The sequence below is a fragment of the Bubalus kerabau genome, chromosome 2 (genome assembly GCF_029407905.1).
Source record: "Bubalus kerabau isolate K-KA32 ecotype Philippines breed swamp buffalo chromosome 2, PCC_UOA_SB_1v2, whole genome shotgun sequence".
In the NCBI taxonomy this organism is placed as follows: Eukaryota; Metazoa; Chordata; class Mammalia; order Artiodactyla; family Bovidae; genus Bubalus; species Bubalus kerabau.
The window spans coordinates 138,701,209-138,727,902 of NC_073625.1; the positions used below are offsets into that span (position 1 = coordinate 138,701,209).

The following is a 26,694-nucleotide window of genomic DNA, read 5'->3' on the forward strand; positions in this document are numbered from 1 at the left end:
CTTAATTACTAGTTTGCTGCTGCTGCTGCTAAGTCGCTTCAGTTGTGTCCAACTCTGTGCGTCCCCATAGAGGGCAGCCCACCAGGCTCCTCCGTCCCTGGGATTCTCGGGGCAAGAATACTGGAGTGGGTTGCCAGTTTACTCAGTATAAAATAAAGATGAACATTTATCTCATAAGTTTGCTGTGAAGACTTGGAGAAAATGTACATTGAGAGACCTATTTCAATACATAGCTGAGAAAAAGTATTCAAGAGTAGGAGGACCAGCAGCAGCAGCAGCAGCAATGGCAGGGGGAGCAAACAGCAGCAACCACAGGACGGCAGAAACACGCCCATCACATCTCAGGAAGCTCTCAGCACCCCTGTCAATCTGCCCCTACACTATTCAAAAAGAAAAGCCTAATTTTTTTTTCTCTTTCTTCAGCCTGTTTCTCAGGACATATTCTTTACTTCAGTGATAATCAGCATCATCCACCCAGGTAACTACAAATAGGAGATCTTATTTAACCCCATCCTTTCTCTCACCCACATCTCTGCTTACTCCCACATTTCTCCATTGCTGAAACCTAGAGTGTCTCCCTTTCATTGTAAATCCGTTCTTTTCCTTTTCCCTTCATTTTCACTGCTATTACTTTTGCCAGAGTAAGCAATGGTTTCTCATTTTTTAATACAGTCATTTTTTTTCATTGAAGCATAGCTGATTTACAGAGAAAGACAAATATATGATATCACTTATATGTGGAATCTAAAAAAATGATACAAATAAGCTTATTTACAAAATGGAAACATACTCCCATACTTAGAAAACAAACTTATCCTTACCAAAAGAGAAAGGCTGAGGGGGAGGGATAAATTAGAAATTTGAGAGTAACACACAAACAGTACTAAATATAAAATAGATAAACAACAAGGACCTAATTGTGTATAGCACAGGGAGCTACACTCAATACTTTATGATAAACATATATGGGAAAATAATCGGAAAAAGCATATATATGTATACATATATGTATATGTATAACTAAATCACTTTGCTTCACATTTGAAACTAACATAACCATTAGTTATGTTAGTAACTAATGGTTGTAAACCATTGTAAACCAATGGTTTCTTAACTAGCCTCCTGGTATTCATTCTATCTGCCTCTCTTGCCTCTCAAATTCATCCCCTATTTGCTGGCCACATTAGACAATGACAAATGCTGAATATGTACCTTCTATACTTAAACTGTGCCAGAACCATAATGTTGCTACTGTTTTGTGTGAGTGTGTGTGTGTGTGTGCGACCCCTGCCAGGCTCTGTCCTGGAATTTTCTAGCTAAGGATACTGGACCACATTGTCGGTTCCTTCTCCAGGTCATCTTCCCAACCTAGGAACTGAACCTGCATCTCTTGCATCTCCTGCATTGGTAGGCAGATTCTTTACTGATTGTTTACAGATTCTTTTACTGTTGTTTTTAGTGAAGTCCAAACTTGTTTGTAATGGCTGTATTTTAATGGAAGTAGCACATACATTAGTCCTCTGCAATAAGTTCAAATCCCATTTCTGCCATTTACAAGTTGCTTGAGTGCCTCATACTACAGATTCTCCAACTAGATTAAGTTCTTTTTTAAAAAAAGACCTTGTAGGACTTCCCAGTGGTCCAGTGGTTGATACTCTATGCTTCCATTGTAGGGGGCTTGGGTTTGATTCTTGGTGAGAGAACTAGGAAACCACATGCTGCATGGTTTGTTCAAAAAACAAACGAACAGAAAGAACCAAAAGGACCTTGCCATATATGACATCCCTGGAGTCATTTTTAATGCCCAAAACAAAGAAAGCGGGTTATTTGATCAATAATTGAATGAGATCAGGCACTACAAGTCCATATAACTAACAAAGTTGGAGACAAATAGTCTTCTGGTCCAGAGATTTATTTCCTCCAATTTGGTGAGGTTTGGTTCTCCAGTCAATGGATTTTAAAAAATAAATTCTCCCAATGAATATTGCTCAAATGGAAAAAACTTTTAAGACCCAATCCAAGATTTTCTTTTCTGCAAAAGGACATTTGGTCATATTCTAGATTCTAAAATCAAGCAAGTGTCTTTATGATTAACTATGTGAATAAGCACCATAAATGCACTCGTTTATTCACCAATAAATATTAATTGGGCATCACAGTGTACCAGAAAATGTGATAGAATCTGAGGATACAGTTGTGGTTCCTGCCCTTGATTTGCTTATGAACTACAGTAAGAAAAAGTAAATAAATAATCACACATACACACAAATCTGTTAAATGCTATGAGGAAAAACATAAAAGCTGAGATAAAGACCCTAAAATGAGGACCCAGTTTAGGCAGTGTTTCAGGAAAGGCCTCTCTGGGGCTTTCTAAACAAAAATGAGAGATGAAGAAAATAGTTAATTTAGACATCTTTGGATATACACAAAAAGTTTAAGCATGCCATAAAGAGAAATTTTTATTTTGGACCTGCTATTATATTTTCAATAATGATATCAATCCAATCTCAATGTCTTCTAGACTGTGACCTCCTGAATGGTGGGATGCTTCTTATTTCTTTTGTATTACACTGATGTACTCAATTCCAAATTGCATGAGTGACTATTCCACAAATGCCTGTTGACTGAACGTGTGCAAAAGGGTTAAAGGTGATGAGACAAGATAAGTATGTATGATTTAGACCACACTATGGCAGTCACTTTAATTAAGAGGTTAGTATGCTCATTAACCAATCTGAAGAACCATTAGCAATGGAAAATAAAAAGAGTGAAAATAAGTATTGAGGAACGACACATTACAATTAAATTAATGGGGTTTAGGGAAGATCCGTGAAAGTTCCCACAGCTTCTGCCTCTTCTTTATAATGTCATGGTTCTAATTTACCTCATTTATATTAATGAACAGAGGATTGCACAACTATTAGCATGATTGAAAATTACATTAATGCTCAGTAAATCTACCCCTAATTATTATGATTAATGAGAAGTTGATCATCTTGGACCAGATTAACAACCTAAAGCAACTGAAATAGAGCAAAAAAGCTTTTCCTTGCTAATCCAGGTCTTTAGTCTTTTTTATTTAATGAAACCCTGAGCAATCCACTCAGTCATGCTGTATACTAATTCACTATAACTATCCATTTACATAGATTTACATAGATTATATTTTTCACATTTATGTATTTATTTGAATAATTATTTCTATGTGTATTAAAATGTGGTCTTATGATTGGCTTTATGCAGTGTTAACATTCCAATATGAAATTGAATAATAAAACCAACCATATTTTTTCTCTACCTGGTTCCAAGTTATCTGTTTGAGGGTTATCTCCTCTAAAAGAGAAATTATTCATCTTTGTAGTCATCAGAATTAACAATTAAAACATTAAAAGCATACATCTTGCCTAATTATTTAAATATTGCTACTTTACAAAAAGAGTTTAAAATGATAAAAAGCAAAGATAAAATAACAAATTTATTTTTATCACTTTAATATCTGACTTATCTTTATGACTGGAATGGGTGAGCTATTTTTATGTTAATTCTGCCTCTATTAAAACTTCAATATGGACTGGCAACTCATTTCATACATGATATTTTACATGTTTCAATGCCAGTCCAGGTTCGATGCACGATACTGGATGCTTGGGGCTAGTGCACTGGGACGACCCAGAGGAATGGTATGAGGAGGGAGGAGGGAGGAGGGTTCGGGATGGGGAACACATGTATACCTGTGGTGGATTCATTTTGATATTTGGAAAAACTAATACAATTATGTAAAGTTTAAAAATAAAATAAAATTAAAAAAAAAAATTAAGTCAAGCCCCTAAAAAAAAAAAAACTTCAATATGATATTGCCTTATGTTTCAGTCTAGTTTATTTTCTATCTTCTTCTCCTGATAGGTGTCCATGGAAACAAACATGTAGTCAATGCTAGACTCCTTAGCACAGTGGCCTAAGACGTACACTTTGACAGCACAGCAAGCAAAAAGCTGTCACGGCTATTTCTGAGAACTCCATGACAGGCTTTTAATGAAGCAGAAAGAATTTCACATTAACATGGCCTTTACATCCTTAAAGTATTGTCCCATCTCAAAACTGCATTTATTCTGCCTTTATTATCAAGAAGAGTTTCTTATTGTACTTATGGAATCTTGTTACAACCAATTTAAACACACAAATGTCATTTCTCCAGGCCTGTCTATAGTCTAAAATCTCAAAAATTAATTCACAAAATGTTTATTGAATGACTGCTCTGCACCAGACTCTGTGCTAGGTCTGGGTTTTAATAGTGCCAGAGACAAAATGTCCCCATCTTCATGGAGATTCTTGTTTAGTGAAAGAGACAGAAATGGAAACAGTTACAAATATAACAAGTTATAAATATAACAAGTGTTGCATAAAGCATGGAGAGGTGCCTTGGTAGTATAGAACAGGGGAAACTCAGCTGATATGAGAGATTAGGAAAGCCCTTCCTGAGAAAATGACATTTGGGAGGGGAGCCTAAAAGAGGTAATAGTTTCTAGCAATTTATTCTGTGATGAAGTACTAGGACTCTGAAATATAATTTGAGTTTATGAAAGTGAAAGCGAAGTCGCTCAGTCGTGTCCGACTCTTTGCGACCCCATGGACTGTAGCCTACCAGGCTCCTCCCTCCATGGGATTCTCCAGGCAAGAATCCTGGAGTAGGTTGCCATTTCCTTCTCCAGGGGATCTTCCCGATCCAGGGATCAAACCCTGGTCTCCCGCATTCCAGGCAGATGCTTTAACCTCTGAGCCACCAGGGAAGCCCCAAAGAGGTAATAGTTCCTAGCAATTTATTCTGTGATGAAGAACTAGGACTCTATGAAATACAATGGAGTTTATAACTTGATATAAATTCAAAGAAAAAGGCCAAGTAGCAAAACAGACTTGTGTTATGGTCTAGCTTTACCAGTTCCAAGGTTGTATGACCTTTGGGAAATTATTTGTCTCCCTGTTCTCTGCACCACAAAAGTAAAGATGGTATGTAGGATGACTGTGAGGACTGTGTGATATATATATATATATATATATATATATATATATATATATAATATATATATGAAAATGCCTGATACAACAGCAAGTCTTCAAAGAATATTAATTTTCTTTTCCTACATGAAAAAAGGAAAAAATTCTGTCTTGCCACAAATTCACAAAAGGAAATTTGGGGAGCATGTCATAAAAGTGCTTTGAATGTAGAACTAAGTGATTATTACAGGCAAAGTGATTAGACAAAGTGTAGACTAAGTGATTATTATAGGCAAATAGACTGTGCATCAGTCAAACCTGTGTCAAATCACTTTCCAGCCCTCACTAGTTGTGTGGCCTTGAGCAAGTTACTTTATCCACTCTGAGCCTCAGTTTCCTCATCTGTAAAATAGGATATAATAGGGCCCAGGTCACAGACTGTTAAAATAAAATTAGAGACTGAAGACCAAGCTCATGGGAGGACTTCTGACAAATAGTAAAATATCTATAATAAAGTTTGTTGTTTATGGTACTATAACAGTTGTGGCAATAACAGCAGCATCAGGAATAACCATCTTGGGCCACCTTCATTTATTTACATTTACACAGAGAGAGGAGGGAAATTAATTTGGGAGAATAAATCATGAGACAAATGCATCAGAATAAAAGAATTAAGAGTTCTACATAGCAGTCTAAAAACACTCCAAGGTTTCAGATACAGCTTTGAGATAAGGTTTGGGTTTTCAGAGGAGATTTAAAAATCCATTGTTCAAAAATATCAAAAGTATATATTCATGAAAGGATTTATAACCAATTGGTTGGCCATTTACATCTAAGGATTGACAATTGTTTCTTATATACTGTATGAATTATCTAGGCTGCCTAACAAACATCTCAAAACTTGGTGGCTTCTACAATTATTTTATTCATGACTTTGTAGGTGACAATTTGGTCGTGCAAAGAAGGGAGGTTCCTCTGCTTATCTTGCCTGGGGGCACTGATGTGTTTGCAGTCATTAGGTAGTTCCACTGGGGCTGGATTGCCCCAAATGATTCCCTTCACAAGTCTGGGGGATGGCACTGGCAATTGGCAGGGTCTCTCTCTCCACTTGGCCTCTTTTTCTTTGCAGAGTAGCCTGACTTCTTAGTGAGGTCTCAGAAAGACAAGAAAATGAGAAACAAAAGCTACAAGTTCTCTTGTGTCCTGGGCCCCGAACTTCTGAAATATTACTATCATAATCTGTTAGACAAAGCTAGTCACAAGGCCATATCAAATTATGGGAGGTAGAGAAAGAATTAAAAGAAATTTCTAAAAAGAATTTTTTTTTCTCTTCCAATATACTACATAAAGCTAGCTCAGATTCACTAGCTCATATTCCCTATAGTACTAAGTTTTATTGCCACATGAAACTTAATCTTACACCATTTATGCTCATCCTATTGCATATAATATGTGAAACATAAAGACAGCCAAATCACTCTACTTCTGTAGATCTCTTCAGTTGATGTGCATGAGAATCATCAGGAAGCTTCAAAAAGGGAATGATCTCTACCTCCCACTGCTTAGGTATTCTGATTTAACTGATCACATATGTGACCCTGATATTGCTTTTTTAAAAAAAGGTCCTCAGATGATACTAACAAATGATCATGATTAAGAATCAATATTTCTAACTTGTTCCAGTTCCTTTTAAATATAAATATGAGTGGATTTTAAAAGCTCTTTCTATTCCCTTTGACAACTAATTATTTTATTTCTCCTTCCCCTATGACTGTTCCTTTTTATTCTTCCTGGAAATCTCTTTATGTTTAAATCTTCATTGCTAATGATTCTCAAATTATGATCTGTCTTCCTGAACTCACTCTGAAATTTTAGACTTATTTCTTCCTGAGGCTTATAGGACATCTATATATACCTGTAACTTAAGTGTCTCAAGTTTACATATATATATGTTTTAAACTGAACTAATCTTTCTCTTCATCCTGCTTCTCCCTTTTGAATCAAGTTTCTCATTGAATGTTACTACCATCTATACCATCATGTAAGTAAAAAATCAAAATCTATTTGTGATTTTAGACACCTCCCTATCACTTTATCCCTATGTCCAAGTCATTTTACGTTTTTAATTATCTCTCATCCTTTGTTGAAACTCATCTTTCTTGTCACCACTAATGCTTTAACTGAGGTCATCATCACATTTCACGATGACCACCTTGCTGGGCTTCCTGAAACTGGTAATGCCCTATTCCAAAAAATGTCCATACAATTGCCAGAGTAACCAATCTAAAATACAAAAAAAAAATCATTAAAATGCAAAATGGTCACTATCTAATGGAAAATATTTCATGGTTTGCTGTGGTTGGAGACACAGTCTAAGGCTATTTGATGACAGATCTAGGGATCAAATTCTTAGCATTTGACTTTCAAGATCAAGAAGAAACAATGAAGTTGTTGGCCTAGAGATTAACTTATGCAGAAAATTATTTTGAGGAGATTGATGTGGTACTAGCTGGGGAAAGAAACCTGGAGGAAAGAGAACCATTTGGACAACTATGATAATCATTCAGGCATGTGGTAATCTGGCCTAAAATAATATATATATAATCCCACATAATCCCACAAATGTGCTGACTGGACTCACTTATATTTATGATCATGAATCTCAAATGGGCACTTGCAAAAGCCAGACAGTACTATTGTACCTTCCATAGTAAATTCATTTCCTTCTCTCCAAGCCAACCCACGACTCACTTCCTTTCTTAAATCTGAAGTACTCTCCTTTTTTGGGTTTCACAGATGGTGCAGTGGTAAAGAATCCACCTGCCAATGCAGGAGATGCCAGAGATGTGAGTTTGATCCCTGAATTGGGAAGATTCCCTGCAGTAGGAGATGGCAAACGACTTCAGTATTCTTACCTAGAAAATTCAATGCACAGAGGAGTCTGGTGGGCTACAGTTTATGGGATCAAAAAGAGACAAACACAAATGAGCATGCACACACACACACACACACACACACATCCCTTTCATTCCACATTTCATTCCAGTTAATATCACATCTCTCTTCTACCCTTTTCAAAAGAAGATTTTCAAAGTACTTGTATATATCTGGAGTCCTCACTCCTTTACCACTGAAGTAATGATTTAAAATATGTTTACACAGTCTTTGACATTTGCTTTAAAAGGTAGCGCAGAAATTTTTGTTAGGAACTTCCTTTTGATACAGAAACAACAGAAGTGATGTGATGTAACTTTTGAGAATAAGTCACAAAAAGTAGCACAACTTTCTCCTCATTTGATCTCTTCTTCTATGGGAAAACCTGCTGCCCTTTGGGGACGTGCCCTGTGGAAAGGCTTTGTCTCCTGAGAACAGCCACTGAGGACCTGAGGCCTCCAGCCGGCAGCTTTATGACTGAGTCATTTTACAGCAGAATCTTTCAGGCCCACTGCAGCCCCACCCAACAACTAACTGCTACTTCATGAGACTTGGAGGCAGAACCAACCAACAAAATACTTCTGAATTCCTAATTTGTAAAAATGATGAGATAATAAATGTTTGCTGTTTTTCAAGCTGCTGTTTTTTTTTTTTAACGTAGCAACCGATAATTAATATAACTACTTTCATTCTTGTTTCAATCCAACCCAATTAGATACTTTCAATTATCACTCCAATAAAATGGTTCTTATATTAATTATAAATTAAATCACACAAAACCTGTTAAGCACTTAGACTAGTATCTGGGCCTTAGTGCTATGTGGGTGTTTGCTATTAAGAGTGGTATTACCATTATTATCACAAATAGCAGTAGAATATATAGGTCACTGAGGTCCATCATCTTGTAAAATCCAATGGTTAATTTTCTGTCCATGTCCTTTCTACTTTTCATAGCAGAAGCTACCCTCATGCTATTAAAATACTTCCCATCTTCACCCTTTTTGGTTTCTTGGCATCATATACCTCATGGTCTTTTGGAAAGATTATCCTGTTTTGCCAGACATCTAATATTGAAGCATCCATGTACTTTTCTGATCTCTTTCTCTTTTCTTTCTTTCCTTCCTTCCTATCTTTCTCTCCTTCTTTCTTTATAATTGACACAGTCTCCCTAGACAAAATATCCACAACCAAATCTTTACATATCATGATTTTTCTATATACTAATTCTTTATCTCCAGCCCTGATCCCTCCTCTAATCTCTGGATATACATATTTCATTCTCAATATTTCTGTGTATTTAGTAGGCTTCTTAAATTTAGCATGTCTAAAGAAGAACTCTTGATATTCTGTGTAATTTAATTTTGTATCTCCCATCACTGAAATGTAAGCTCTCTGACTATAGGAAGTTTTTTATACCAGGCACTAGGTTTTGAAGACTCTGAGCTTAGAATAGTGCCAGGAACATAACAGGCACACTAGAAATTTGCACAAGTGAAGAAAGAATGGGTGGAATCATTTAAAACACCCTGAAAAGTATAAATAAATATCTATTTTAGATTCTACTTAAATCTCATAAAGGTAGATTTTTGTAATAATATGCAAAATAGCATGTAGAATCAAAGTATTATGGCAGATTCCATGTTTAAGCTCCTTATGATGTTTGACCTTTAAAAGTATTTACATTGTTAGAAAATACAATATATCTTCTTCATTTAAAAATGGAAAAAAAAATGGCATTGTAGAGTTCTGCCAAACTTAAGTCTCTAGTAGGAGCAATGTATACTTGTAATAAAAATGTATGAATCACTATGTTTTCTAAGTACTATCATTTTAAGTTTTTTTTTCAATTCTCTTAACATTTTGTTATGCTCCTAATACATGCCAAGCTATGTACACATAGTGTGATATAGAGATAAATAATACTTGGTTCTCACTAGCTAAAAGTATCATGACAGGAATGGTCAGAGACAGACATGAAAACAGTGATCACAAAACTATGAGAAAGTCTATGGGCATGTATATGAGGATAAAGCTGGCAGATCAACTAACTGTCAAGGGAGTCCAGGAAGACTTCTCAGGGGTATAATCCACCTACTATGGTATAGTAACTGTGAGGTCTGTCCCACCAGGATTAAAGATGCATCCAATCTGCAATACTTTTTCAATGTTTTTCTAATTTGTCCTATTTTTCTATTTAGATTCAACAGTCAGCCCAACTATGAAGTTCTTACCTTTTAATGTCAGTGTCCTTGATACAAATTCTTAAATATCTTTTTGAAACTCTCATAGGTATAATGTGACTGAAGTATTTATATTACTCCTATAAACGTACCCCATGAATTGTTTCTCAAAGTCATTCATTTTGAATCTTTTTTATATTTAGGTCACATGAAACACACCACATTTTCCAATATCTTCAGCTGTTGACTATCAGTGATTCAAGCCAGATAATATGTTAAGCTTGACATCACCAGAGTCATATAAAGAGAATATATTAGGCCAAGGAAAGCTGATATTTTCTCTTGGCCCAGTCAGCTATGAAACAAACACTCTTGAAATCATTTTACTTTTGACTATTGAGCATCAAATCCCCTGTAACCAAGGAAACAGCTTTCAGATCCCAGTTTAACAGACAAAAGGCAATTATCTGTCTGAGATAAGGGCCCATTCTCAGCACCTTTCTTCTCAGCTAATGCATCCCACTCTTTCACCTTTTCTTAACTTCTGTGCATCAATGACATACAGTAAAACTCTTCTGCCTCAATTATCTCTGGTCTACTTAGACTTTCCTACTTTGAAATTACCAAGCAATTGCAAATCTTCTTTACAGTTGGGACAGACTCTAAACTGCAGCCTTTAAAAACCATTATTCACAGAAACTAGAAACAATGAACGTCGTCATCAGCAACAACAATAACAATCTGGTGTTAATACAGCTGGGAGTAGTAGCCTGAATACAATGCAGGAATCACTGAGCAGGTTAGCCATCTGGTTCTAGCTCATGATGTCTCATGAAGTTTCAACAAACTATTGATGAGGCTGCAGTCACCTGAAGGCTCACCTGGGGCCCTCGGATCTTCTAAACTCACTCAGATAGCTATTGGCAAGAGGTTTCACTTCCTCATCACTTGGCCTTCCCTGTGGAGCTGCTTATGACATGGCAGTTGGGTGAATAATCCAAGAGAGGCAGAGCATAAGAGCATGCACCCAAGACAGAATCCTCAGTGTCTTCTAAAACCTAATCTTAGAAGTGATATACCATCATATATCAACAGACTACGACTACCCAGGGCTCTGAATTCTGGAAGGTAAGATCTATGAGTCCTCAGTTGTTGTGAGAAAGAATTAATATCTATAAAACATATAAAATTGTGTCTGGCTCCATATAAATGTTATGGAGAAGGGCATGGTAATCCACTCCAGTATTCTTGCCTGGAGAATCCCATGGACAGAGGAGCTTGTTAGGCCACAGTTCATGGGGTTTCAAAGAGTTGGAAATGACTGAAGCAACTTAGCATGCATGCTATATAAATGTTATATAAGTTTTATATCTGTATCATCAGCAGCAGCAGCAGCAGAGGTAAAGTTAGGATAGAAATCTCTAGTTGTAAGATGGGGGACAAGCCTACCAGATATGGTCTCACCCCCTAAACTGGTCAATAGTACATAGGACTATAATTCTAATACTGCCACTAATTATGATATGTGAATATGTTATTTCATCTTTACTGCAGTTTCCTCATTTTGAAGTTAGGGTATTAGAATTAAAACAAAATATTCACTAATCCTTCTAGTCCAGGTAACCAATAATGCCACCATTTTGCTTCCCCTGTTTGATGTTTCAGGAACTAATTAAAATAGGTAAAATACTTTTTCTCTCCATCTCACTCAATATCTTTAACAAAACTGTTTTTATTTCCAGGGCATTCAATTTTTATTTTTCTAAATGGCAAGTCCATCATTTAGGTTAGCTAGATGTCCTTCTAACATCCTGGATGGTTTTCAGGGAATCTGTTAAATATTTTAGAGAAGGTAGCTCTAAAAAAAAAATCGAATTTGTTTCCTTAGTGTCATCAAAGATTATGTTTCCAAAACTCTATCTATTCAATAGTTGCAATGTTTCCCCATAAAGGATATGAATATCTAGACAGTTTCCTTCATTTCTTTCAAATGGTTTATTGTTATAATTGCATATAGAAATACAACTATTTTCTGTATGTTGATTCTGTATCCTGCAACTTTATTCAATTCTTTTTATTATTTCTAATACTTTTTTGGTGGAATCATTAGGATTTTCTATAAGGAAAGGTAAAACAGAGAAGACTCTCAATTGGCATATTGTTTTATAATTTTAGATATTCCCAAACTATTAGTTTGGAGAAGGCAACGGCATCCCACTCCAGTACTCTTGCCTGGAAAATCCCATGGACGGAGGAGCCTGGTAGGCTGCAGTCCATGGGGTCTCAAAAGAGTCAGACACTACTGAGCAACTTCATTTTCACTTTTTACTTTCATGCATTGGAGAAGGAAACGGCATCCCACTCCAGTACTCTTGCCTGGAAAATCCCATGGACGGAGGAGCCTGGTGTGCTGCCATCTCTGGGGTCGCACAGAGTCAGACACAACTGAAGAAAGAGACTTAGCAGCTGCAAACTATTAATTACATTAATAACATAGATAAACAATTAAAATCTCAATTTCTTCTAATTCATATTAATTCCAAAAGGGGGTATTCTTGATCAAAGAGTAACTCTTCCCCCTTAATGGTGATTGAGAGACCCACTTTACCTCCACCATGTGATCTGCCATTTCTTGATCTTGTGTTCACCAGCAGAAGTGGAAAGAGGGCCCAAAAGTTAGACCTGCTTCTTAACTATCCTGGTCTGAAAGTGATACTCAGTCATATAGCCACTTAATGTAAAACAAAATAAACTTCAACCTAGCAGCGTTCGCAGAAAAAGGAAGAAACAGAGTTGTATATCAACTATGTAGTATCCATGCTAATTCCTTTTTTTTTTTTTTAATTATAGGGTCATTTAATTTAGAGGTAATTATTTTTTACCATTATCAAAGATATATGAGCATTGCCAGTAAACAAAAATGTAAAGTATGCCTACTAACTAGGAACACTTGGAGCACTGAATGTGCCTTTTTTTTCCCCCCTTAAAATGAGTAACACAATTTTTTTTTTTAAGGTAAAACTTGGGTTGGCTATAATTTTTTTTTTTTAACTTTACAATATTGTATTGGTTTTGCCACATATCAACATGAATCCACCACAGGTATACACGTGTTCCCCATCCTGAACCCTCCTCCTTTTTGGACTCTGTGGGAGAGGGAGAGGGTGGGATGATTTGGGAGAATGGCATTGAAACATGTATAATATCATATATGAAACGAGTCGCCAGTCCAGGTTTGATGCACGATACTGCATGCTAATTCCTAATAATAGAAGACTGGAGCTAAAAGGAACTTTACCGTCTTTCAGCCACCTAATTTGACAGGTGAAGAAGACCCTGAAGACTGGGATAATGAAGTAGCTTACCAAAAGTATACAATAGAGTTAATGTAGAATATAGACTTTCCCATTATTGCCTGATAGTGTATCCTGTCACTCCATCATAAACAGACTTTGGAGGTAGACCCAGCTACTCCCAATCATCCACTAGAATCTGCATCACTTTAGCAGCTATAACCCTCCTCCAAGATTCCCATTGTCATAATAGCAGACCTAAAACCCATTATGGACTGGCCAGGTAACTCCCTTAGAATGAGAAGACCATTTGAGGGACAATTAACCTTAACACTTTGATGCAAAACTGAGGACAAATTGTGTCAAAAGCAATGAATATTAATTTACAAATAAAGTAGCACAAGATACCTCCAACAAATCTAAATTATTGGTTTGCCTGCTTAAAATGACATGATCTAACTAGAGGATGAATGCTTAAGCCCTATATTTAATTAAGCCATTTGGACTAAAAGCATAACTTTGGGCATTTGATCAATGAATTTTAGAAACTTCATTTTCAATGCGTTTGCAACTTCACTTTGCCTGGGATAACTAATTACTGCTTAACCATGTAACAGATATGCTTCCAGAATAAAATGTTAAACTTTTCCAATTTATTCGCTTTCTCCAGGTCCTCATTTAATGATCATTATCCCACTGCATAGTTTGGTATGTATGCCAGGGAATACAATGAATCATCCAGCAGAGGGATTCTCCAGTGTATCATGTCCAGCAATCTTGTTAAAGTATGGGAATTGCTACAATGATGCCCTCTGTGATGTAATTTCTTGGAACAATTGCCAGTTGTACATTTCTAGGACCCATGTGCAGCAGGCAGCACAATGCACAAACAGAATCTGTTTTACCTACAAAATAAATTCTAAGATTAAGATCTATTTTTATTGAATTTCAGACATTAATAATGTCTATTTTCAGGTGGTGCATGCTCCTAAATAGCCCTGTGAATAGCTCTCAGTTTACCAATAACATCATGCCAGCTGAGTCTCTGAGTCTTGAATAAACACATACACTTCTGCAAAAACAGTTGAAAATTGGCCTGGTTGCCACAAACTAAGGTACATTCCAATGTCACTAAGTATACTATCATGAAATAATTTTTAAGCAATTGTTGTCACAGTCTTAAGGCAGATGTCCACCAAATTCATTTTATAATTTTCTGAATTGGACCTTTTTTTCAGCATCAAAACACAAGTAGAAGATTATGTGTTACATTGTAAGAGAATACACCAATACTTTGAAAGTAATTACTTTTTGAAAGATAGTTATTGCATAAACGATTGATTGCACTGCTAAGTGCTTACAAATGTCTCATATAGCAAACTGGATATAAGCAATCATACTATCTACAAGCAACAATTGATATAATTAAATTTACTGTGACTGTAAACATGGTCTTCACCAACCTCACACTGATTGAACACAAGTAGTCTAAATATTGAGGTGACTCATCAAGAATTAAAATTTATCCCTCTTTCCACAAACATATTAATCTGTTTGTAATGCAAGGAGAAACAGAAAATAATGAACAAAAGAAATATACAAATGTAGCAGTTGTGTGATTTCAAATACAGAATGCTACATTGTTTCAAATCATAGGTTCACTGAGGAAAAACAAACTAAAGATAAATAGATTTGCAGATTTGCCTGCACATGCAATTAGTAACTGAATCACTCCATTTAAATTTCAATAAATAATGAAGTAATAAAATCTTTAACTCTGGGGGATTAAAAAAGGCAATCATGTAACAAATTTTGGAGTCTCTGGGCAGTAATACCTGAATCTTATCCTCCCTTGCTTGATATTCCTGACACTTTGGACCACCTACCCAGTCTCTTCTCAATTTGGAAACAAGGCCATTCTCTGAAAATATTCCTTAATTTATTCAATAAATACTTGTTGAGCATCTAGTATATCCAAAGCATGATATTTTAGGAATACAAGTAGAAATATGGCAAAGTCTCTGCCGCAAGGAGGTCACACATTAATTAGACAAAAGCAGACTTCTAAATAAACAACTGCAATAAAGGGACTCAGAAAAGCCTGAAAAGCGATCAGTGTTGAAACAAATAGCAAGCAGTCAGTTCTATCTGGGAGAGAGAGCGGACTGTGGTATGGCGAAAAGTTACATAGACGGTGTGATACACAAGATGAATAGGTATTTTTCACATGTCAGGGAGCTAAAAGATGTCCCAGAGAAAGGTAACTACATTAGAAAGCCGCATATGCAATGGGGAAATTAGCTTTGTCAAAGTTGATGCAGACTTTACAAATTGGGGCACGAATTAATCAGACAGAGATAAAATCCTAGACTTCTACCTTTCTTTCTCCCCATTGATCTAATTTAGACACACTGATCTGCAAAGTCATGCTTATTCAAGTTGAATTTCCATATTCATCTTTTCACCTTGAAAACAGCCAGTAGAATGAAATTATTTATCTATCCCAGGTGGTTCAGTGGTAAAAATTCCAAGCAGAAGATGCAGGTTTAATCTCTGGGTCGGGAAGATGCCCTGGAAAAGTAAATGGCAACCCACTCCAGTATCTTGCCTGCCTGGGTAATTCCATCATCAGAGGAGCCTGGAGGGCTACAGTCCATGGGGTTGCAAAGAGCTGAACACAATTTAGCGACTAAGCAACAGTAACAACTGATCTGTCACTTCTTAAAATTAACATGCCATTCATTAAAGATTCCAAAGCAACCCTAAAAAAAATCAAAGAATGAAATATTACACTGGCCAATGGCATATTTCTTGGGTTGACCTCATACAGATGCAATCAAATAATAACTTTATTTCACCAGTTTAAAACTTACTGTTGGGTCTTCCTTCCTGGCTTCTACACTAAGTGAAGTCAGACAAAGAAAAACAAATATCATATGACATCACTTACATGTGGAATATAAAAAGATGCTACAAATGAATTTATTTATAAAGCAGACTGGCAGACTTCAAAAACAAACATAATTACCCAAGGGGAAAGGTGGGGGGAGGGGTAAATTAGGAGGTTGGAATTAACATATACACATTACTATATATAAAATAGATAATCAACAAGGAATTAGTGTATAGCACAGAGAACTCTATAATAACCTATATGAGAAAAAAATCTAAAAAAGAATGGATATATGTGTATGTATAACTGAATCACTTTGCTATACACCTGAAACTAACACATTATAAATCAACTATACCCTAATATAAAATAAAAATAAAATTTAAAAGTAATAATAATAAATAAAAGTCATTGTCACTCTGACTTCCCTCCCAAAAAGAATTGTATAAGCAACTTTTTCTGGCATCAAAAAGTCCAGTCTAATCAAAACCAAAACATGTGTCTCACAACCTATTACAAGCTTCTTGCCTTTCCCTAGTTGAGGTCTGGCCTTTTCTTAGCTGGCAGCAGAGAGAAGGAGAGACTTGATTTGACTTTTTTATTCTCTTGGTCCTCTCTCCTCATCTGCTTCAGACTCCCTGTGCTGTTTCCTGCTCTCACAACATAGAGGTGAGAAGAAACGGTGAGAAAAGGTTGACGTCTCTCCCACCTGGCTGTCAAGTCTCAGGGTTACCTGAGCCCTCTCTTTGGAGATCCAGCCTGAGACTAATACCATTCTTTAGAAAGAGGAAAGGACATATGTTACTTCTATTCTGTGGCCTAAGCTGATATTATTAGCAAAATAACAACATCAGCAAAAATCTATTAGACGTCCTTTACATGTAAAGTAACAGAGCAGAGAGAGACACCACAGAGCATGAAGCTACAGAAAGAAAAAATGAGCAAAACTGATGAGAACCAATAAAGCTCAAACCTCAAAAAGGAGAAACAGCTTTTGCTGAGAAAAGGTATAAATTCCCCTTCATCATTTCCTTTGATTCCAGAGAACTGCTATCAAATATTACCCTGCACTGTGGCTCAGATGGCAAAGAATCTGCCTGCAGTGCAGAAGACCTAGGTTCCATCCCTAGGTCGGGAAGATCGCCTGGAGAAGGGAATGGCAACTCACTCCAGTATTCTTGCCTGGAGAATCCCATGGATGGAGGAGCCTGGCAGGCTGTAGCCTGTGGGGTCGCAAAGAGTAGGATACAGCTAACACTAAGGTCACCTTGTTAATCCCCATGTGAATCCTTAGATCCTTTTTCAACTTTGAAACTGTGTCAGAGGACTCTCCTCTCATCCTACTTTGTCAGGACCTCCAGTGGAAAAGGATCTCAGTTCAGGGAGTGAAAGTGTGAATGTGAAAGTGTTGGTCGCTCAGTTGTGTCCCACTCTTTGAGAGCCCATGGACTATAACCCGCCAGATTCCTCTGTCCATGGAATTCTCCAAGTAAGAATGGGGGCACTCACTAAAGTGGGAGAGACACTGGACAAAAAAAATTGACTGTTATCCTCCAGAGAACCTGCCTCAGAAGCTCATTGCCTTAGGCTCTAGTAGCTTTGTTTTTCTCTATTTGACTTTTCCACTCTTGTCCACATACCGCTTTCTCTAGCAAAGGCATGTATAAGTCAACCAGGCAATATTTGTTCGGTCATTGTCTCTGTTTGAATGTTATCCTCATCTGTTTTCTATAGGGAATGAAGATCAAGAAGTGGCTGATCCCTAAGCAAATTCCTTATTAGATCTTCAAATCCTTCACTGCTTTCCAGAACTTAAGGGTAAACTTGAAGAGAATATCCCAACAGACATCTGTTGTTTTAGAACAATGAGAAACCCTCAGGGTCTTCAGTGAGAAAATCAGACTGGAAACCAGATTCAAACTTGTTTTATTTGGCACTAAATGTGAAAATGATTGTTTTTAAAATAACTGTGGAAATTGGTAGCATCTCCTGATATGCTACACTTGCCACCTTTTAAAATCTGTAGTGAATTATATTTGTCGTTTTATTTCAAGGAAAGGTTATGTATAAATAGAAGACAATGGCAAAATTGATGGTCTACGGAGGTCATCATTTTTCACTGTACCATTCTCATTACTCGAATGACCATTTCAATCTTTTCTAAAAGAAAAAAATGTTTCTGAATACATTTTATAAAGGCAATGGATTTTACTCTTTGAATTACATTTAGATTCATGGAGTATTTTTATGAAGTCTTTAAAAAAAGATAAATAGTATGATATTGTTAATGGATATAGAAATTTCAGAAATCAACACTCACCACAACTGAATCTACAAACTCAATGAATTATCCTGAAGACACATACTGCAGCTCTTACGTTAGACAAACTTTTATTACATGTGTAAATGTTTTATGAGCTGCTCAGTGACAAATGAGTGACAAGTGTCACTCAGGTCAGCAACTCTCACATTCACATTGCACCAGGCAAATCTGCACATTCATCTGATTTTAACTTCTCCATTGTGTTCTTGGATCTTTATGGTCCTTAAATTTCATTCAGGTGATTATTTACTGAATATACTATATTATATCCTATTATGATAAGAGAACAAATATACCAGAAACTATATTTCACTATTGTCCTACAAACCGTGGCTTCCCTGGTGGCTCAGAAAGTAAAGAATCTGCCTACAATGTGGGAGACCTGGGTTTGATCTCTGGATTGGGAAGATCCCCTGGAGAAGGGAATGATTACCCACTCCAGTATTCTGGCCTGGAGAATTCCATGGACAGAAAAGCCTGACAGGTTACAGTCCAGGGGGTCACCAAGAGTTGGCCACAGCTGAGCAACTTTCACTTTCAAGACTACAAACTTCACCAAAAAGTTAGTATCCAGATGGCTTGACCTCCTCCATTTTTTTGATAGGGTCTCCTGATATCTATTTACCAGTATTATCTAAATGTGACTAAGTCCCATTGTTAATTAACAAAATGGAGTTTTGGTCAATCACAATATAATGCATCCTCAGTATAGTACAGCTTCCATTTAATGAATTAATTCTTATGCAAATTTAACCTTTAATGGAGCTACAAACAGTTGCATTCAAGTTACATCTGCATAATATTTCCCAAATGGTTTAAAAGTAGTGGGAGTGGAAAACTACTAAATTTTTTTGGTAATTAAAATGTCCCAAACATTGCGTGTCAGGTTCAGTACAATTCTCCAATGTCTTATTTATTTGTTTCGCAGTACACACTCAAACTGCATGATTACGACAGAGAGCTTGATCCCCTTCAGGGCATGTGCTGGAAGGGACATTGCAAATAGGACTGTTGCTAAATGGACCACATCTAATGGGGTCAAAGCCCCTAGTAGGATATGCCAAGGCCATATCTAAATAGACTCCAAGGAACCATGACATTAAAATTCTACCTGAGAGCTTTTCTCTAAACATGATTGTGTAAGAGAGTTAAAGGCTTGTTAATAATTTAGCTTTAAGTACTTTAATATCCCTGAAACCTGGCCACTGGGGACAAAGTGTATATGTCTGTTTATGTTTGGTGTTGATCAAGAAAAAAAAATAATTAGAAAATGATTAATTCTGTTTATACATCATAGGATTTATTCCACTTAAAAATAATAGAAACATAGAGTAGAGATACAGCTCTCCTCTTGCTGTTGTGAGAGTGATGTGGTAACCTGTTCCAGAAGAAAGCTCACCAGAGAGCCTGACACCCAATGGGCACTCCATAAAGGTTTCCTGAATTAAAAGACTGCCCAAAGCCAAGGCTTATGGGAAGGGATATTGTTCATCCATGATGTGTAGTACATTCATGGCTGACTCCTTCCACCCTAATCACCAACCGAACTTATTTTTGTTGTTTCCCATTATACACAGGAATTAATACTGACTTTGGGATTGGTGCTGGAGAAGACTCTTGAGGGTTCCCTGGACTGAAAGAAGATCAAACCAGTCAATCCTAAAGGAAAGCGACCCTGAATATTCATTGGAATGACTGATACCGAAGCTCTATAATTTTTGGCCACCTGATGCAAAGAGCTGACTCACTGGAAAAGATACTGATGCTGGGAAAAATTGAAGGCAAAAGGAGAAGAGGGTAGCAGTGGATGATATGTATAGATAGCATCACTGACTCAGTGGACAAGAATTTGAGCATACTCTGGGATATAGTGTAGGACAGAGGAGCCTGGTGTGCTGCAGTCCATTGGGTCACAAAGAGTCGGACATGACATAGTGACTGAACAACAACAACATTGACTTTTATCAAAATATTTGCAAAATGGCACCATGAAAACACAGTAGAAATATTCAATTCCTGAAACACAAACTCCCTAGGTGTGGTGATTTTGTTTTGCTTTCTGATGTGCTTCTAGTGCCTAGGACAGTGCCTGACACATAACAGATACTTAATAAACATTTATGGAAGGAAGGAAGGAAAGAAGCAAGGGATGGAGGGAGAAAGGAAGGAGGAAAAGATGGGACCAGAAGAAAAGAAGAATGATATGAGTCCTAATGATCTGCTTCTCCACATACTTTTTTTTTTTTTTTTTCTCTTTTTAACCAGGAGGTAATGTGGCATAACATTTGACCTTACAAATTCTGAAACCAGATTACATTTTAATCTTACCTTTTCTGCTTATTAGCTATTTGGCTTCACATATTTCTGAACATTTTTGTGCCTCACTTTCTACTTCTGTAAGAATGGAATCATTACAATAAGAGTAACTTTCCACAGGGTTGTTGTAAGGATTAAATGTGAAAATATATTTGGCAGCATTCAATGAATATTATCTCGTACTATTATGATCTATTATTAATCTCCCCTTAGGAGATGACTCATTTCTAATGTGATATATTATTTATCATCCTCACTAGAGACACTTTTGAGAGTGAAAGGGGGAGGCACTAACATGATTAAAAATCATCAAATGACCTACTTCAAGTGTAAACTGGGACAGTACCAACCAATCAGAGACATATGGTTCTGCTACTTACCGGCTAAACCTGATACCAGACAGACATCCTTATTCCCAGACCTAGACTGAAATATTTAACAGAAGCTGTATAACTATCACTTTTACAAGCAACACAGTAGGGCTCCAACTCAGAAAGTTAAATACAGTGGATACAAATACAACCACCTCAGCAGCCTTCTTAATGTCCTCCCAAAATTATGTTTGAATCAAAATACTCCTCTCTACTACTTGTGTATATCTCCATTTCCCTCTCCACTGAGGCCAGAGCTCATCATTTCCAGTAAAATGTGGCTCAGCCACAATAAATGAGCCTATCAAACTCAATATTTAGGTTCAAATACCCCTGGCTTTATTCTTCATTAAATTATCTCTAAGATGATATGGAAATTACTGTCACAGGCATTTACTATTTAAAATGTAGGGATGAAACAATTGGCTTGAACTGTAGTCTGAGAATTGTATATCAGGTCAGAATGTTTAATGCAAAAAGAGCTATGATGGAAAATACTGATTCACTGGTGAAATAAGCATTTACAGGGTGCATTTGAGGTGTTCAGTACTAGAGAGTCCATGTACAGAAGACAAAGACTGTTTTCAAATCTTATAGAGAAAACCAGTGCAATGTAGCATGGTAAGTATCATGCCAGAGGGGGAACAAATTATTGAATATAATAGCGGTACCACAAAGCAGGATCTGGGGAATCTGTGATACCAAAGAAATAACATTTGAAGAATCTAAACAAGAAAATTTCACACCAAAAAAATAAAAAAGTTTGATTTTGGGCCCTGCAGACAACTCTGAATTTGCTAAAAGAATTAAATATGGGAAGTGCATTTGAGAAAAAGTCTGATGAAAGACATAGGATTATGAAAAATGATCTTAAATTCAAAAAATTAAAAATAGTTTGATATGCTTGCAACAAAATATTTGAAGCCAAGAATAATAAGCAATAAGGCTTTGGAGCAATCTGGGTTGTTACTAGACATCACTAGTTCTCAAGAAGAAGAAACTAGGGAAAAAAGAATGTGATAATAGAAAGATAACAGCTAGCAAATACTTTAAAAATATTTTGCAGCATTTTTGGTAGATACTTTGAGGTAACAAAGATGTTAACACAATATTTTGATTACAGCACTTAAAATATATCTTCACACCAAAGTTAAAAGAAAAAGAAAAGCTACTTAAGTGCAATTTTGTTTTATTACCTAAAACTCTGCTTTATCTTGAGATATGTAGCTTAACATCCACTATCAACTGAAGAAAAAAAATTTATAAGGAGAAGGGAAGGAGAACAGAGACACTTTATTAGTATCAGCATGAAATACCCTTTCAAGTATAACTTCCTTCCACAGCCTTAGAGACAATGAATCCAATCTGTACTTTTTCTCTTTTTATTTGGTCATCTCAACTGGGTCAAACATGTTAGCATATTGATTCATAATATCAGCTTGAAAACTGATACTTAGTAAAGCATTTAGAAAGTTGACCCTAGATCGTTGTCCTAATTGGAAAAGATAATTATTATTACTTTAGACTTTTCAGTCATGCATACTTCAGACATTTCAGTGATTTCTGAAAATCACATTCACACCTCAACTGAAAGTGACTTGTTAAGATATATTTTTACCCATTTTGAAGACTTTCTATAAAACAGAGGTTTTAAAGTCTTCAGATCAGGAAATTATAAAATTTGAGATTTTAAACATTATTTTATTTTTTCATGTAGCATTCTTTTTATTACAGTAGAGAAATGAAGATGTATAAAATTAGCAAGTTCACTATTAACACATTGGTATACCCTATTCTTTGTCTTAATATCCTTTCTATATATTTCTATCTTATAGTTATTAAATAGAGAGGCATGTAGATACATAAGTAGATAGATACATAGATGGATGAAGAGATACAGACTCATATATATATAGCTATTTGACAGAAATGAAAGTATGTTATACATTGTTTTATAAAATGCTTAAATTTTACTTTCTTTGGGCCCATTTTTCATTTTATTAATTATTTTTCTACAACATCACTTAATAACTGCTAAAGAAAGAAAGTGAAGTCATTCAGTCATGTCCAACTCTTTGCGACCTCATGGACTGTAGCCATGGATGGACCAGTTTTCTCCATCCATGGGATTTTCCAGGCAAGAGTACTGGAGTGGGTTGCCATTTCCTTCTCCAGGGGATCTTCCTGACCCAGGGATGGAACCTTGGTCTCCCGCATTGCAGGCAGACACTTTATCCTCTGAGCCACCAGGGAAGCCCTAGTAACTGCTAAGTATGCCACGTAAGGAATACAGTATAGTTTAATCCTTTATAGCAGCATACTGCCCATGGGGTTGACAAAAAACAAAGTTGTGCACAACCTTGATATTTAAGGAAATACTTTCTAGAATTTACAAGTAACTTAAAAAGGGACTTATAGTCTTCAAGAATACTACATTAGAAAAATGTCAAAAGCGTCAAACACCAAACTTTAAAAGGATCTTTGCTCTCAAGAAAAGAATATTCAATTACTTTCCAACTCAATGTTTTTTGGCTATCATACAACAAAACCCAATGTAATGAACAGTTTCATGGTGGTGGTGGTTTAGTTACTAAATTGTCTCTAACTCTTGCAACCCCATGGACTGTAGCTTGCCAGTCTCCTCTATCCATGGCATCTCCCAGATGTTTTACATAGCAAAATATAATAATAAAAATCAGTTAATTAGATTAGCCAAACCAAGCATGTTTCCAAGTATTTGTAGACAATCAAAATGAGTGGTTTTCAAAACTTAGCAGATATAAAAAAATTTTCAGGGGAACTTTTCCAAGATTCATGTTCCCAAAATATACTCCTTTCCCCCATAATTCAGATTCAGTAAGTCCATGGTGAAACAGGAAATTGCATTTTAATCAAGTATGCTAGATCAGAAAACCAACAAGCTTTTCTCTTTAAAGAATCTTATAATAAATAAATATTGTAAGAATAAATACTTTAAGCTTTGGTGTTCTCCATCACATTTATCTTTGTCTTGTTTTTTTGTTTTGATTTTACACGCCTTAAAATATGTAAAAACTATAGTAAATCATGCTATACAGACTCTAGGCAAGAATTAGTCTATCAGCTGTAGATGGCTGACCCTTGCGCTCAGTGATTCTGAAGAGGTCAAGGGATAATAATTTGAGAATTTCTACTCAAGACCAGTGCACAAAGAGGAGCCCACAAAATGCGTGAGAGGAGCAGCTATAACAATATGATGTTATTTGGTACAAATTAGTACTACGGTTGTTCCACAGTTCTTCTGGGTAGCAATGAGACATTTTTTTCTGTTGACTGCTTAGCTACTATAGCTAAGCATTGTTTTGTTTGCTTTTTTGGGCCAGGTTCTAAAGAACAGAACAATGACCATGTGTACAATGAATTGTAAGGTGATACTAGCATCCTCTGTAAAAGGTACAATGCAATGGCATTGTATGTTGATGCCATGGTTCATTTATTGTTGGTTCTGATCCAGATTCCAAGATTATCGATAGAATAAAAATTAGTGCAGCACAAAATACATTAAGAAAAGCCAATTATGGATGATTATGAACTTTTCTTTTTTACTATCAATATAGAGACTGTATTTTCCAGTGATGACTATAAAAACTTTTAATATCACCCATGCTCATCTTACAATGTGATTTTGACACTCCTACTATTGACAAGTAGTGTCAATGACAACTCCTTCCATTCCTTGAAATAGGTAAGACTTGTAAAAATGGCAGAAATGGCATTATATGAGTTCTGAGGCTAGGTAATAAAAGGCAGTAAAACTTCAACAGACTTTCTGGGGACATTTGCTTCCAGAATCTTGCTGCCATGCTGAGAGGAAGCCCACAGGAAGAGACCATGTATAAATATTCCAACTGACAGCCCAGGTCAGGACTCCCAGCATCAACTGTCAAACATACCAGTGAAAATACCTCTGGATGATCTAGCCTCCAGCTGTTGAGTCACCCCAACCATCAAGTCTTTCCAACTGAAGCCTCTGACATGATGAAGAGAAGAAAAGCCATTTCTGCTACACCCTCTCTAAACTGCTGACCCACAAAAACCATGAGCGGTAATATAAAATTTTATTATTGTTTTAAGGCACTCAGGAATGATTGTTGAGCAGTGACAATAATTAAAACAGCAAAGGAGATAAATATATCCAATGACTTTGATATACTCAGTAACTTTGATAAATTTAGGTCATTAAAAAATAGATCTCTACATGGGAACCTATGACAATGAATGTGTGCATGCAAACTCCAATGACATTTTAGGAAACCCAAAAATAATCTATATATTTTTTAAAGACTTAAATTTAGTTGAAGTTTAGTTGAGTTGGCAAAAACCAATAATATGTCAAGTCCCATATGTCACAAGTGGCAGATGTCTAATTAAATATAAATATATCAAAATAAAAATAGCATTCCATAGCTATATTTACATCCATATAGATACATAAAAAAATGAGTAATAGTTATTAAAATGGCAGTTTGCTAAAATAAAATATATTAGTAGCAAATAAAACTCAATACAAATCTTGATAGTACAGGCATATCTCCTTTCATTGCACTTTGCAGATACTGTAATTTTTACAAATTGAAGGTTTGTGGCAATCTTACAATGAGCAAATCTATTGGTACTATTTATCCAACAGCATTTACTCACATGTGTCTCTATATCACATTGGTAATTCTCACAATAATTTAAATATTATATTTGTTATTGTGGTCGGTGATTAGTGATCTTTGATGTTCAGATCAGATCAGATATTTTGGTGTGCCTTGAACTGCTCCCGTGTAAGACACCAAATTGAATCTATAAATGTTGTGTGTGTCCTGACTTGCCATTTCCTCATCTTTCTTCCTCTTCATAAGCTTCCCTGCTGCCTAAGATAGAACAATCTTGACATTAGGCCAGTTAATAACCCTACAATGACCTCTAAGAGTTGAAGTGAAAAGAAGAGCCTCATGTCTCTCACTTTAATCAAAAGCTAGACATGTTTAAGCTTAATGAGAAAGGAAACAAGGACTCTTGAACCAAAATAGCAAGTTGTGAATGCAAAGGAAAATTTTTTGAAGGAAACTAAAAATGCTACTCTACTGAACACATAAATGATAGGAGAGCAAAACAGTTATATCAGTAATTATTGCTGATATGGAGAAAGTTTTAGTGATCTGGATTAAAAGATCAAGCCACCCCAAAGTGAAAAGTGAAGAAAGTTGCTCAGTCGTGTCCAACCGTTTGCGACCCAATGGACTGACTGTAGCCTACTAGGCTCTTCCGTCCATGGGATTTTCCAGGCAAGACTACTGGAGTGGGTTGTCATTTCCTTTTCCAGGAGATTCTCCCAACCCAGGAATTGAACCCGGGTCTCCTG

At 36.1% G+C, this 26,694-nt stretch overlaps 1 protein-coding gene and 2 long non-coding RNA genes across 3 annotated transcripts in view; 2 read left to right on the forward strand and 1 right to left on the reverse strand.

Moving 5' to 3' along the window:
• NAALADL2 (N-acetylated alpha-linked acidic dipeptidase like 2) overlaps positions 1-26,694 on the reverse strand; it is a 1,154,148-nt gene that overhangs the window by 1,033,744 nt on the left and 93,710 nt on the right. The window lies entirely within an intron of this gene.
• On the forward strand, positions 6,900-8,476 carry LOC129643870 (uncharacterized). The gene is made up of 3 exons (XR_008710563.1): positions 6,900-7,033; positions 7,789-7,838; positions 8,345-8,476. It is a non-coding gene; the product is annotated as an uncharacterized LOC129643870 (long non-coding RNA).
• On the forward strand, positions 11,097-20,331 carry LOC129643868 (uncharacterized). The gene is made up of 3 exons (XR_008710560.1): positions 11,097-11,234; positions 18,027-18,110; positions 20,193-20,331. It is a non-coding gene; the product is annotated as an uncharacterized LOC129643868 (long non-coding RNA).